This window comes from Danio aesculapii, chromosome 18, assembly GCF_903798145.1.
Source record: "Danio aesculapii chromosome 18, fDanAes4.1, whole genome shotgun sequence".
Classification (NCBI taxonomy): domain Eukaryota; kingdom Metazoa; phylum Chordata; class Actinopteri; order Cypriniformes; family Danionidae; genus Danio; species Danio aesculapii.
Window position 1 is genome coordinate 39328946 of NC_079452.1, and position 15000 is coordinate 39343945.

The 15000-nt window shown below is 35.8% G+C and overlaps 1 protein-coding gene across 1 annotated transcript in view; it reads left to right on the top strand.

The window, feature by feature from the left end:
• The window catches only part of tbxas1 (thromboxane A synthase 1 (platelet)), a 145770-nt gene that overhangs the window by 26355 nt on the left and 104415 nt on the right, over positions 1–15000 (top strand). The gene's annotated exons all lie outside the window — the stretch shown is intronic.

Sequence of the window (15000 nt, forward strand, 5' to 3'; positions counted from 1 at the left end):
ATGTGTATAATTACATGGGTATGACACACACTGTAATAAATATCTGTTAATTAATGGTTTCAGTATTTTGTGATTCACGTTTTCTGCTTATTTATGATTGTGATTTGCATTATGGGATGTTGATCTCTGCTCTGTCGACTTTTGATGTTAAAAATTCAACTCTACAGTTTAATAAAGTGACTTTTATTGACGTTTTAGTAGTTTAAAATAATATAATGTATAAGAAATAATATAGAGAGAAATGAGTCACCTTGGAATTATTAGATTCTATCTGCGTTCTGAAGGATTTTGAGATATTGAGCTTCAAAGTTTTTGCATTCCATATAGCCAACAATATGTGTGTAACAGTTCTCTTTCACACATTAACACGACAGAGACCCTAAATGTACTCTAAATGTAAATGATCAAAATTCTCTTACATTTGCAAATTGGGGTAAAATAAACAGGGCAAATGAAGATAGAGTCTTCTAATTCTGAAAAGTCATTTTGCGGTTGGAAGTAAAAGGTTCTATCTGGCAGATCATTAATTGAAGCATTACTTAACAAAAAATACAATAAAAAAATTGGGGTTGTAACAATATGTTGATGCTTGAGAAAGTAACATTTTTCCTTTCTATAACATTTGTTTAATGGTTTAGGATGAATATTTTTTCTTGTTCAAATTAAGCATAAAAGGCTGTGAAATATTGTTTATCCAGTGCAGATGTTAATTTTATGTAATTAATATGGAAATATTTATTGAATTTTATGCTTTATATGAACTATTGAACTTTATTTATTGAATTATGTCCCATGAATTAAATTAAGTATTTGCCCTTCAAGGCTTAATATCAAATTTAAAGACTTTAAAAGAAAACAGACATGAGCAAATGAGTTTAATAAACACTGAAAAATGATTCACTGTCTATATATACACAAATTAAAACATTTCACATTTAATATATACATTTTGTTATGAAAAACTGTTTCTTATTTATGAATGTAAAGTTTAACATTTCATCTTAATGTAAAAAAAAATGCCTCTAAATGCTCACATTTACACGCATCTTTTCAGTTTCAGGTTTCTTCTCAGTTTTGTGTGGTGCGGCACCATTTAGTCGACTCTGATTTAGTGTTTCTTTCTGGTCTTTCCCCCTGTCAATCGAGCAGTCCTGCGAAATGACAAAGAAAGCAGATCCTGATTGGTCCTCGTATGTGCATTCGAAATGCTGATTGGCTCACAGAAAGAACCTAGCCAAGCTAGAGTTTCACTTTGTAGATAAAAAACTTTTTTGTTTTTTAAATAAAAGTCTTAAAATGTTAACAACTTATAAAAAACATCACATTGTACTATGAATTGGGATGCTGACAACGGGGAGTGCGGATCCAAACGCAGGGTTTAATAAATGGAAGGGTCAGGCAAGCAACAGTCAACATTGGAGCAAACAGATATACTGTATATGGGCAATCCAGAGTCGTGGCCGATAAACAGGAAGATGGTCAGTACAGTTGAGAGGTATATATATATATATATATATATATATATATATATATATATATATATATATATATATATATATATATATATATATATATATATATATATATATATATATAGTCTGTGTAATCCTAGTAGTCCTGTAGTCCTGAACAGCTTCAGCTGTGTCTGTTTGCAATCATGGGGATCTAGGCCAGGTGTGTGAGTGTTGCATGACTGAATATGTTCTTTTGCTGGCAGATTTGTAGTTTTCCAGCAATCTGCATGTTTACCAGTGATCTGCACAGGCTGGTTCGCTGGTGATTGTGACACGCATAATGTAAATAAGTTGTCATCTAATAAGAATATGTGAATAACTCAATTTTGACAAAAATGTGAGATAGAACCATATACTGTAATTCTAAGGTGATGCAATAACAGAAAATGTACTGGCAGTTTATTACAAGATTTTTGTATCTTAATAGAAAACACCAACCCAGAGAATATATCATTTTAAACTATTAAAAATGTTAATATAAGTCACTTTTTAAAAATTTTCAAGGTGAAATGGAATGAATTGTTGGAAGTAAGATCAAGGTCCCATAATGCAATTCAAAAGCTGAAAAAAATGGGGGAAAATGAATAGAAAATAAAAACATGAATCACAGAATATGGAAAAACTGCTCATTTACAGATATGTTTTACAGTGCAGGTTTTACACAAAGATAGTGACTTATGAGGACATTGCTGATGTCCCCATATCTCAAAAAGCTGATAAATCCTACTGAATGATTTTTTTCAGTTACTAAAAAAACTGCAGATGTCAGTGATGATTGGGAGAAGGCAATAGAATACACTGTGAACAGTATAAAGACAATGGAAACTTATGGAATGTCCCCACTATTCACACAAAAAAGTGTGTGTTAGTGTGTGTGTGTGTGTGTTAGGGCTGCAAGATATAAGAAAAAAATGATATTGCGATATTTTCACACTTAGATATTGCTTGACGCTATTAGCAGGTTTGGCATGCTGTCCTGTGAGATAACTCTGAGCTCAGAGAACTGGTTTGGTCATTTAGCATCTAAGGGGGTTCGAGATCAGGTAGGTCTTGAGAGCTCCCCAGGAAAAAGGAGGAAAAGGAGGAGATGGGGTCGAAGGGGGGATTCTTTCAAAACGAAGATAAGACAGTAGGGTGAAATCAGTCTATTTATTGTAGGCTTAGATCAGTCTGGTTGGATTAATGCTGATTACAGATGAGAGACCAGCCGTGATCATATCATATGCTTTTCTTGAAATTAGTTTGTAAAACTTCACTTATTTTTTTGCAATATAAATTGCAACATGAATGATTTCTCAAGATGACTATATGGAAAAATTCATGATTTTACATTGATAAACACAATTATTTTTTGTTAAAGTGCCAAAGTTGATAAATTATGCAACACAGGCTCATTATGAATATGTACCCCCGTATACATTTCTGGAGAGAGCGAATTATGTACAGTAGCCAGAGGTACGTATGGCAGCATTTCGTCTTTAAAACGAACGCTACGTGGCAGTGTGACGCCGCTGATGGCTTCTGTTCTTTTTAGAGCTATACTGGCTGACTGCTTACTTCCGTGTGGTTTAGGGAAGGGGAGTAATCGGGTCAATCGGTGCTTTTGAAAATACTATCAACTGGGTTTAGGGATGGGGAGATCGGTCGGTCGGTCAATCAGTCAGTCAGTCATTGTTGTCTGGTGGATTTATGCAAGAACAGCAGGCGCGAATGGCACTCACAAGAGAAATTTAAGATCTCAAAAAGCGTAAACAGCAGCTTCTGGTGGATTCGCGAAAAGAAAAACCTGCAAAAAACATACCTCCTTGGATATACTTGCTCTCTCCAGAAATGTATACTGGGCTACGTATCCATAATGAGCAGGGGTTGAATTTATGGGCCCAAGTTGTTTAAATCCACTTGAAATTAACAAGGCTTAAAAACACATCCAAATAAAAAAGTTTTACACTATTAAATAAGTTAAACATGTTCTGAACTGCAGATCCTGTCATGTGTCTATTGCAGATTCGCACATTGCTATAACGATGCTGAAACAATATATTGTACAGCCTTAGTGTGTATGTGTCTGTGTGTGTGTTAGGGAGCGACAGAAGGGAGTTTGTGATTTTGTGGCCATGATAAAACCCCTGTCCGACGGGCTAATCCTGCATGAATCAATGCGCTTTTATTGGTGCCCATTTTTAATAGGCTCTTACAATAGAAAAGAAATCAAATGTGTCATGGATGATCAAGAGAGACACTAGAAGCAGCTCAGAGCAATTATAGCCCGCGCTTTTATGCCCGGCAGGATCAATGTGTGCGTCTGGAGCTGTTTGCTGATACTAACTTAAAGTGTGTCTCTGAAGCGTACAGACTTTCTGCTACATAAACGCTTTCGGTAAACTGAACTTCATGACTGAAATCAGGTTCATGCTGTGGGATGATGTATTGTGTGATATGAGAATAAAGCAAGTGTTTTTTATTGTGAGCACAAAGTCTGCAGGTGGTTCTGACGATGATATTGGGCTGATTGTAATGTGAATTGTGCGACCACAGTTTTTTTTTGTAGAATATTTTCATATCTAATTTGTTGTTTCAGAATTGTTCCTCACCAAAATAATTCATCTGAGATCAGCTGAAATAGGGAAGCTTGGCTTGATGGAAAAGACCTTTTGTTTTTTGTAGATTGTAGGTAAATATCCACCTAATTAGGCCGACAAGACGTCCCATTTTTCTTGGGACAGTCCCATATTTCAGCTCTATTTTTAGTGTCTGAACTTGTTATGAAGTTGTTTGTCCTGTATTTCATTTTTCCTAAAAATTCTTAATTGCTACATACTAGTAATAGTCTTCTGTCATATTAAAATAGCCTAATCAATGGTATAGCATTAGCCAGTCATGTCAAAGGATATATTCATTCATTCATTCATTCCTTTTCTTTTTTGTCTTAGTCCCTTTATTAATCTGGGGTCGGCACAGTGAAATGAACAGACAACTTATCCAGCATATGTTTTATGCAGTGGATGCCCTACCAGCGGCAATTCAGCACTGGGAAACACCCACACACTCCTGCATTCACACACATACACCATGGCCAATTTAGCCTATTTAATTCACCTATACCACATGTCTTTGGACTGTCAGGGAAACCAGAGCACACAAAGGAAACCCACGTGAACACGGTGAGAACATGCAAATTCCACACAGAAATGCCAACTGACCTTTGGGGTAACAAACAGAACCCAAGAACCTGTTCATAAACAATTTCAACTGATTTTGATCTAATCCAAATGCCAGAGACATGAGGCTGATTACTATGTACTTGGCTAATAATTTGAACAGATATCAGAAATGAGCTAGGAGGAGTTGGGAATAGAAGAACTGTTGAGCAGCCAAACACTGAAGAGTGACCGCATGTATGATTTAAATAGACCACTGTGATATATGTCAGAATCGGATTGGTACGTGTCATGAATAGCTGACTCTCAGCTTGACTGACATGTCCACCTGTACTAATGCTTCGCTCCATTTAAGAAAGTAAAAGAAAAAATTTAAAGTTGGCGTGGGGGCAAACATGCCATTAAAAAAGTTCTTAAAATACTATACGACAGTTGAAGTCAGAATTATTAGCCCCCCTGTTTATTTTTTCCCTAATTTCTGTTTAGCGGAGAGAAGATTTTTTCAACACATTTCTAAACATAATAGTTTTAATAACTCATTTCTAATAACTGATTTATTTTTGTTAACTGATTATCTTTGTTGTGATGACAGTAAATAATATTTGACTAGATATTTTTAAGACACTTCTATACAGCTTAAAGTGACATTTAAAGGCTTAACTATTGTATAATGATGGTTTGTTCTGTAGACAATCGAAAAAAATATACAGTTGAAGTCAAAATTATTAGCCTCTTGAATTATTAGCCCCCCTGTATATTTTTTCCTCAATTTCTGTTTAGACTTTTTCAACACATTTCGTCACCTTAGAATTATAAGGTTCTATCTGACATTTTTGTCAAAATTGAGTTATTGACATATTTTTATCAAATGACAACTTATTTACATTATGGGATGTTTTTTAATAAGTTGTTTACATTTTAAGTCTTTTTATTTAAAAAACGAATGTTGCACATATGCTGTTTCCTAAATGGAATGCCAAAACTTTGAAGCTCACTATCTCAAAATCATTCAGAACGCAGATAGAACCTTATAATTCCAAGGTGACGATTTCTAAACATAATAGTTTTAATAACTCATTTCTAATAACTGATTTATTTTTATCTTTGCCATGATGACAGTAAATAATATTTTATTCATTTTTCAAGACACTTCCATACAGCTTAAAGTGACATTTAAAAGCTTAACTAGGCAGGTTAGGGTAATTAGCAAGTTATTGTATAACGATGGTTTGTTCTGTAGACTATCGAAAAAATATATAGCTTAAAGGGGCTCATAATTTTGACCTTAAAATGGTTCTTAAAAAATTTAAATCTGCTTTAATTCTAGCTGAAATTAAATAAATTAGACTTTCTCCAGAAGAAAAAATATGATCAGACATACTGTGAAAATTTCCTTGCTCTGTTAAACATCATTTGGGAAATATTTGAAAAAGAGAAAAAAATTCAAAGGGGGGCTAATACTTCTGACTTCAACTGTTTATAGAATGCTAGTATTTGATAAAATGTGATGAAGTATGTGTATGTATGTAAATATATACACACTTGTAAAGTCCTGGAGAAGTTTGAAAATGCACATAAAGTGCTTTAATTTCACTTTGAAAAAGGTGTATTAACCCTGCCTTTGGAGCGAAGCCATTTAAGCATTTTGATTCTTCACCTTTTTCCTCTGCAGAATCATGACAGAAGCTTTTCAGTTTCTCGCTCTTCTTTCAGCTCACAATGCATCTCTCCTCCTTTATGGCACTTTGGGCCCTAATGAGAACATTGCAGGCCAGCCAACCTCTTTCCGAAAACAACACAGCAAGTGCCTTGCTGTCACTCAGACTTGATTGTCTTAATCTCTCCTTTCCTTCCAAGGACTGCTCGTTCACCCCAAAGTTACAGGTCACCCCAAACTCATCCATTTTAATGACTTCCTGATGTGCAAGTCTAAAGCTCAGCAAACTATTATATCAGCCTCGGAGACGTTTGTGTTTGTGAAAGTGTCTAGCCACACTTGTGTGCACATACATTTTTTAAAGTTGAAGCGCGTTTGATTTGTTTGTGCTGGTGCCAAACAGTGATCCTTTCTTACATCATTCTCGAATTTGGGAAGGACAGAAAGTAAGGCTGAGGTAAATATTTAACATGGAGGCTGGGTGTGAGTTTTAGTGGTGTTTTAGGGACCGTCTTTTAGCCTGGCCTTTTCCCGGTATATTTAGCCTGTGGCATGTCTCTGTCTCTCTCGTTCCTGGCACAGGGCTCAGGAACGGCCAGGCGTATTCACTGATAAGCTACATCAACATCTGTTTATCTATCCTGGAGAAACACGCAGAGGAGATGCCTCGCTGGATTTGTCAGTCAGCTCAGGCTCGCATTGAACTCCAATTGATCGTCATGCAGTGTGTGCTGTCTTGTGTAAACTTAATTATTGTGCTGTATAGGGTGTTGGCAAATAATAAAATGCACATATACTGTATTATGTACAGCTATTGAATTTTTTTGGGTTATAATGGATTTCCACTGCGAATAAATGCTTTATTTACTTAGTTTTTGTCTTGTTTCCAGTCTAAATATAAAAAAAAATATGGATAAGTAAAAGTAAAATAATCAGGACAAGTAAAAAATATTTTATAAATGTCTTGTTTTCAGTTTTAAATAAGAGTTTTTACTTACAGGGGTGGCATGGTGGCTCAGTGGTTAGCACTGTCGCCTCACAGCAAGAAAGTCGCTGGTTCAAGTCCCGACTGGACCAGTTGGCATTTCTTTTTTGTTTATGATTTATTTAACATTTTTCCACTGTACAAACATATCAAACAACCCTTTAGAAATAATAATAGAAAAAATATATATAAATACAAATAATAATAAAAATAATAATAAAAATAAATGAATGAAAATAATAATCAAATAAAGCCAAATTACACAAATAATAAGAGGCAGATAACTAAATTTATACAATAATCTCAATGTTACATTTCGAGTAATGAAAGATTACAAACTGATGTATTATTATTAACAAGGACTGGGGTGATCAGTCTAGATCTAGCTGGAGTGTTTTCAATCTAGCTGGAGAGTTTTATAAGAAGAAAGGGTGTTTAAAATTTTGACAAATGTTCTGTTAGGTCTTTGAAGGGAGTATCTAATCTTCTCTAGATTTACAAAATACAAAACATCTTTCAGCCACCGTACATGTGAGTGTGGCTGACAGCTCTTCCAGTTTAACGAAATTACACGCCTAGCAATCAAAGTAAGAAAGGCCACAAAGTTTTAAGGTAAGTGGGTAATGCATAATTATCAGGCATCAGTTGGCATTTCTGTGGGGATTTTGCATGTTCTCTCCGTGTTGGCGTGGGTTTGCTCCAGGTGCTCTTGTTTCCTCCACAACCCAAAGACTGAATTGAATAAACTAAATTGGCCGTAGTGTAGGAGTGTGTGTGTGAATGACTCTGTATGGGTGTTTTCCAGTACTGAGTTGTGGCAGGAAGGGCATCAGCTGTGTAAAACATATGCCTGGAATAGTTGGCGGTTCATTCGCTGTGGCTAGAGACTAAGCCAAAGGAAAATAAAAGGATGAATGAATTTTAACTTACCGTATTGGCAGATTATTTTGATAAAAATGAACTTCATTTGGACTGATTATTATCATCATACATTTCCCAGTGATGGGTTGCAGCTGGAAGGGCATCCACTGCGTAAAACATGTGCTGGATAAGTTGGCGGTTAGGTTAGGGTTAGACTTTGACTTTTTTTGACTTAGTATTGACTTTAACCCATCGAATGTCGCAGCAGATATTGAGACTCATCAGACTAGGCAACGTTTTCAGTCTTTTATTGTCCAATTTTGGTGAGCCTGTGCCAATTGTAGTTTCAGTTTCCTGTTCTTAGCTGACAGGAGTGGCACCCGGTGTGGTCTTCTGCTGCTGTAGCCTCAAGGTTTGATGTGATGTGTGTTCAGAGTTATTTGAGATACTGTTGCCTTTCTATCAGCTCGAACCAGTCTGGCCATTCTCCTCTGACCTCTGGCATCAACAAGGCATTTGCACCCACAGAACTGCTGCTCACTGGATATTTTCCAGTGATTTCCCTAGAGATGATTATGCGTGAAAATCACAGTAGATCAGCAGTTTCTGAAATACTCAGACCAGCCCGTCTTGCACCAACAACCATGCCATGTTCAAAGTCACCTAAATCACCTTTCTTCACATTCTGATGCTCTGCTTGGGCTGCAGCAGATCGTCTTGACCATGTCTACATGCCTAAATGCATTGAGTTGCTGCCATGTGATTGGCTGATTAAAAATGTGTGTTAATCAGCAGTTGGACAGGTGTATCTAATAAAGTAGACAACAAGTACTTTTAACAAGTAGACAACAAAGAAAATGTGTATTTTTGATAACATTTGTCTATGTGGCACAGTAATATGACTTTGCATCTATTCAGTGTTCATCAGCATGACCAGAAGAGCAGTGTCAGCTAGCTATGCCAGTAAACAGAGGTAGTCAATCGTAATAGCCATCTATATATTGGGCCGGTTTTACTTGCACCAGCACAAACCATCTTTTGGCTCTAAAAAACTACTGTCAGGATGACAGCTAGTGCTGAAGACAGCTAGTGTTCTGAAACTGCATTGATGCAGGCATTTTTAAGGCTGACCTTGGGATAACATAAGTTGTCCCATTTTGGTGTTTACATCAAATTAAAGTCAAAGTGAATTTAAATACATATACTGTAAAAATAAATGAAATCCAGTTGAAACTTGCCCCTTTTTCATCATGATAGATGCTTTTCATTGATTTACACTTTCAAATGACATTACGGGATCTCTGCTCCAACAACTTTGTATGTTGAAGAGTTTACAGTTACTCTTATTCACCTTATTCTCCGCGTATGAGGGGGCGCAGCCATTTGAATCATTTTGGCTCGAGAGTTCTGGTCTCATTCACTTTCATTCATTTTTAAATGTTAAAATCAGCTCGTTTTGCTGCTTGGTGTTGCAAACTGATATTTTCTTATTTTATTATTCTACTTTGTCTGTATTGTCATGCAAACACTTGTTTGTAGAGTAAGTAGTTTAACCGTTTTCTGCCATTTATTATTCCTAGTCATTTCTCCCGTAGGCAGCTGAATCGGAAGTTCTAAAACAATCGCTAAAACGCGCGCACTTCCGCATTGAAGAATAAGGTCAATAGAAATGTTTTGTATTTTTCTTGTAGAATAAATATATACTATAATACATAGTCTGGGTTGGTCATGTGAATTACAGGATATATAAACCAGCACAAAATTCAAACAGGTCAATTGTGGCACATAAATACACCCTTTTTATGAAAATAAGATGCATGTTTTCTTTTCAACTTGTCCGAACTAGCACACACAACAGAAACCGAACTAAAGAAAGAAGTGCAAATTTATTCCGACGTCACCTTTAACCAATAATCAGCTGAAAGACTGGAGGATGTTTGGTGAATATGTTTGTGCTGAAGTGAGAAATGGTGTTGAATGTGGACGTGGATAGATTGGGTCTTTCAGTGTTGGGACGCGACGTGCTTCTGTGTAATTAAGAGCGTGTCATAAAATGAGTTATCATTCCAGCATTTTTTACAGCACGTGTTAAGACCCGCTCTCTAATCTGACAATTAATATGGTAATGAACTCCTGCCGAGCTGGAGATTATGAAAGAGATTGATGTCAGAATCTTTCAGTTACTTTTTTATTATTTTTGAGGAAGATAGGTGGTGGTTATTTTTATTCGCCACAGTGCTGAAGTTATTTCCTGTCACTGGACTTTTGGACTATAAACAGTCAGGTTGAGATGCACTGAATTACTTTAAAATCACACAAATAAAATGTATTTAAATGTATTTAAAGTAAATTATTCATTCATTTTTCTTCAGTCTCTATTTCAGAGATCACCACAGCGGAATGAACCACCAGCTATTCCAGCAAATGTTATATGCAGCTGATGCCCTTCCAGCCGCAACCCAGTGCTGGGAAACACCCATACACTTAAGAGAACACAATAATTAACCCCGAAAAAGCCAAAGCAGCGTAAACACTACCAGATTACTGTTGTGTTTGTGATAAGGAAAAACAGTAAACACATGCAGGCATTTCTTCTTTCTTTTTACTGAACTAGTCTGCAGTAACGAAAACAGGAGACGCATTAGAAACAAACAGATGGCCAACCAAAAACTCAGGGTTATACAAAGAGTGGCCAACACAAAATACATACATTCCTGATAGTGAGTCACATCTCACTCTTAATACACTACAATTACTATAGCATAAATACAGCACTATAACATACAAAAGAGAGAGATTGACTTAGAATGTCACCAGTTTAATAATGATCAGCTGTAGTTAAAAATGATGCTGTTTTGATCTTCTAAGGGCTTATTATGCGCTCCTGTTGCCATCTTGTGGATGGACGACGTCAACCCTTTTTGCTCTGCTCAATGGCGGGCTTATGGCTTCTCTCAGAAATTATAAATATTTTAAGATATATGTTTCTTTATTTAACCAGATAAAAAATAAACATTGAGATCAAGATCTCATTTACAAGGGTGACCTGACCAAGAGGTCCGCAACACACGACTTATGAAAAAAAAAATATATATATATATTAATAATAAATAGATAATTAATATAATATAAAAAATACAGTTTAGTTGTTCAGCTATATCACATTACAATATATTAAAAAAACATAGATTTAGAAATGGACTGTTGTTAAAATAGGCACTATCCTTATAAATAAACTGCATACAGATGTCACTACTTCATTTTGTTCCCTTTGGCGCCGTTCATACCGTGACGGCAGAACTTGAAAGAGAGATAGAAGTTGATTTAACCTGTCAGTGTGAGCACATTGCTCCTGAATAGCATTCCTTTTTCATTTCAGTCTTTACGTTAACCTATTAAAAAGAAAAGTGTCATAATAAATACAATTATTATTATTAAAAATTGAATTATGTTTTATTTATCGCATATAGTTAACTATTTATGTGATGTGGGTAAATGGTGTGTTTCAATCCGGCTTCCACCGCAAGTGCGAGAAGCACTGTAATGGGGTATATGCCGAAGCATGCTAATAGGACTTTTAATTTGCCAGTAACCTGGGTTAATCGTTTCCAGTGAAGTGTATGCCAATGCAAAATCGGCGCATTTAAGGTCTGTTTTCTTGAAAAATTAGCGATCTCCACTGGCTGAGTGATATCCGATATAAAGTGGGTCTCAGATTGTACAAGAAGCACCGCATTAAATTTATTTTGCATTTATTTTACCCCAGTATATTCAATGGAGCTTCTGGGCTATCCTGCCGATTCTGACTGGCACGTGCAAGTAATCGGCTTTTTGTCTCGTTTTACGCTTGAGCAACTGAATGAATGCCAAAGTCTGTTTAACTGATTGTATTTGAATTACATTACAACATCGATGCTGTAAAAGGAACCGTATAAAATGGAAAAAAACTCACAATAACCGGTCACCGGAAGTTTATCAGTATGGGCACACTAGCTCGGCATATACCCTATTGATAGTTTTTTCCAATAAGGTGGTGAAATAAATACATTTCAATTTTTATTAAGTGTTGTTCACATTAAATAATAGCAATACAAAAACACTGATTTTGTGACACCCACATCCGTCATTAAAATGCAGGTTTATGTTTTAAATTGGGTTAATTTTCCCAATGGCCAACCGTTGCTCGTTAACCGAATATTAACAGTTACCCCTTAACAGATTCATATTAAAATATTATTTTAATTTAAAAAAAATTGACGTGCCTATTTTGTGTGACATTCAAATATTGCATTTTAAAATCCTGATTTATTTTAACATGTGAACAGCATACAGAACATAACAGAGCATCTTCACGCACCTGCAGTGTTTACAGCAGCATAGAAAAACAAAAAAAAACAAACAAAATAATAAATAAATACTGCTCTAGATCTTATTCACTTAAATGACAAATTCGGATTATAAAACGAAAACACTGACTGAATCCTTTTAAAGAACCTGCATATGCTGTTTGTCCAATCATGTTTTTTTCTTCCGTCAAATAAAAATATTAGGCTACCTCAAATAGATCGCTTCACGGAAAATATGCATTTAATTAATGCTCCGCTGCTATTTAATTACAAAACCTTTGTCAACATTTTTAATAGAAGTCATTAGTTTAAAGATTACGTCTTATGATTATGACTGTCTCACTCGCGATTTATGTATGTGTGCGCTGCTTGTAATGAAAGACAATAACAATGAGCCTTAAGGCATACTATGTTGTGCTTAATTTGCATACATGTTTTATAAGCTGTAAAATGAAAGCCTTAGTTTGGTGCGAAGTTATCATTATGCAAACATCAAGAAAAACTTTGGATTAGTTTGATTCGTAGATTAGGCTATGTAGGCTATTGAAAATGTATATCATATAAGAACTATTAATAATTGTAATTTTCCAAATGGAAAAAAGTTGGTTTGTTGATTGTAGCTTATACATTAAATCACCAATTGCATATTTGTTGAGTTTATGACACTGCCTCAGCACAAAGGCGAACAGCATCAGCGCTGGTTTGTCAACTCCTCTTTTTGAACGTTAAAATGCCTGTAGCTGAAGAGAACCCCCAATATGTGTTTCTCAACTTGTAAATGTTTTTTGAGGTGCACCAGCGATAGTGATTACACATTTGAATAAAGTACCCGTTGTTCTCTTTCTCTGGTGGATTAAGACATTTGTGTTTAACTTCTAGGGGACAGAAATACACTTTGTGAGCAAATACGGTCTTGCATGTCCCACGGCTCGCTTCAAAGTTGAAAGCGGTCGAAGCGATGGTGTGTCAGCAGATGCAAACCTCATGCATAATGCAGACCTCCTTTTCCATACTCAGAGGAGAAGCAGCACTTCCAGATACAGCTCGTGTCATCATGCATTTGCACTAACCATCACTTACACCCGTCTACAATAGGAGCGGGGCTGTGGTCTGTGCGAGACAACATTGGGAGCATTGTCTTGTCCTCTATGACAAAGACAGACTACTATAGTGCGTTACTCTGTGGACCCAGTAAAGAGGGGACACGTCCTAAAAATGTTATTCCAGGCCTTAGGAATTAAGCAAGTTATCAACTGCACTCATTTCTACAAAGGTCCTGTTAGCCAAATGTTTGCAGCTTCATAGTAATTGAGAGACTATTCTAACAAACACACACACACACACACACACACACACACACACACACACACACACACACACACACACAAACAAACAAAATACACTTTAAATTGCACATAAGCTGAATACTAGTATCTTGAAAGATATCTAGTTGAATATTATCATTGCAAAGATACGAGAAATCAGTTATTAGAAATTAGTTATCAAAACTATTATATTTAGAAATGTGTTGAAAAAAAATCTAATATCCAGGAGGGCTTATTTTTATCTGTATAGACCAGGATGCGCGCGCAGGAAGGTGGCAGAAAGAAACCGGGAGCGCTATAGCATTTACAGCGAGGGAATGACATCCGATGCTGTACAAAGTTTATTGTTGTATTAGAAATAAGATATATTGGTTACACATTATATATATTATTTACATAATGCTTTCAGCATATTATAACAGCTCATCACCCAGTGAAAAGCACAGTGATTCGGCAAAATTAACGTTAAAGTGAGCAGCATTCATCTGACAGGTCCATTTGCGATAGCACGCTCCCAATGAATATTGGATAAGACGAAATGACCAAGCATCCAGCCCCAAATATACAATCTCATTGAAGCTCCAAGTGATTTTACAAGAGAGAAGTTAAAGGTCTACAAGTCTTTGGATTCCAACAATGTTGTTCTGTCTGGTCTTGTGCAAGAAATAATGCTCCATGATTACCAGATTCAACACTATGTAGAGCTAAAAACCGAGATTCTGCCGAGCCAAAGACAAGGAAAGAAGACGGAGTTAATGTTATATAAGGCCTAGGTAATTAATCACCAACAAGCAAAACGACTGCATTCTGACAGCAGACTACACCTGTACGACAGGGTATGTGAACTTACACATAGAGGTAAAGCTGGTTTTATATTCGCACATTCAGACTTTCTCCTTAATAATATAAGTTCATAAAAGTATTATTTGCAAACTCTAAATAGCGAAATCATATTAGTAGCCAATGACTATCAAAGTACATCATTGTGCACAGTCAAATAAACAGTGTTAATGTTGTTTTCAAGTCACACTTGCAGGTTATTTCAGACCGAATATTCAAAGTGCCGTGGTAAACAATATAGGAAGTGTGTCACAGGTTGTCACTGAATGAATTTGTGAATATAAAACCAAGTTTACCTTAATAACTTACACTTT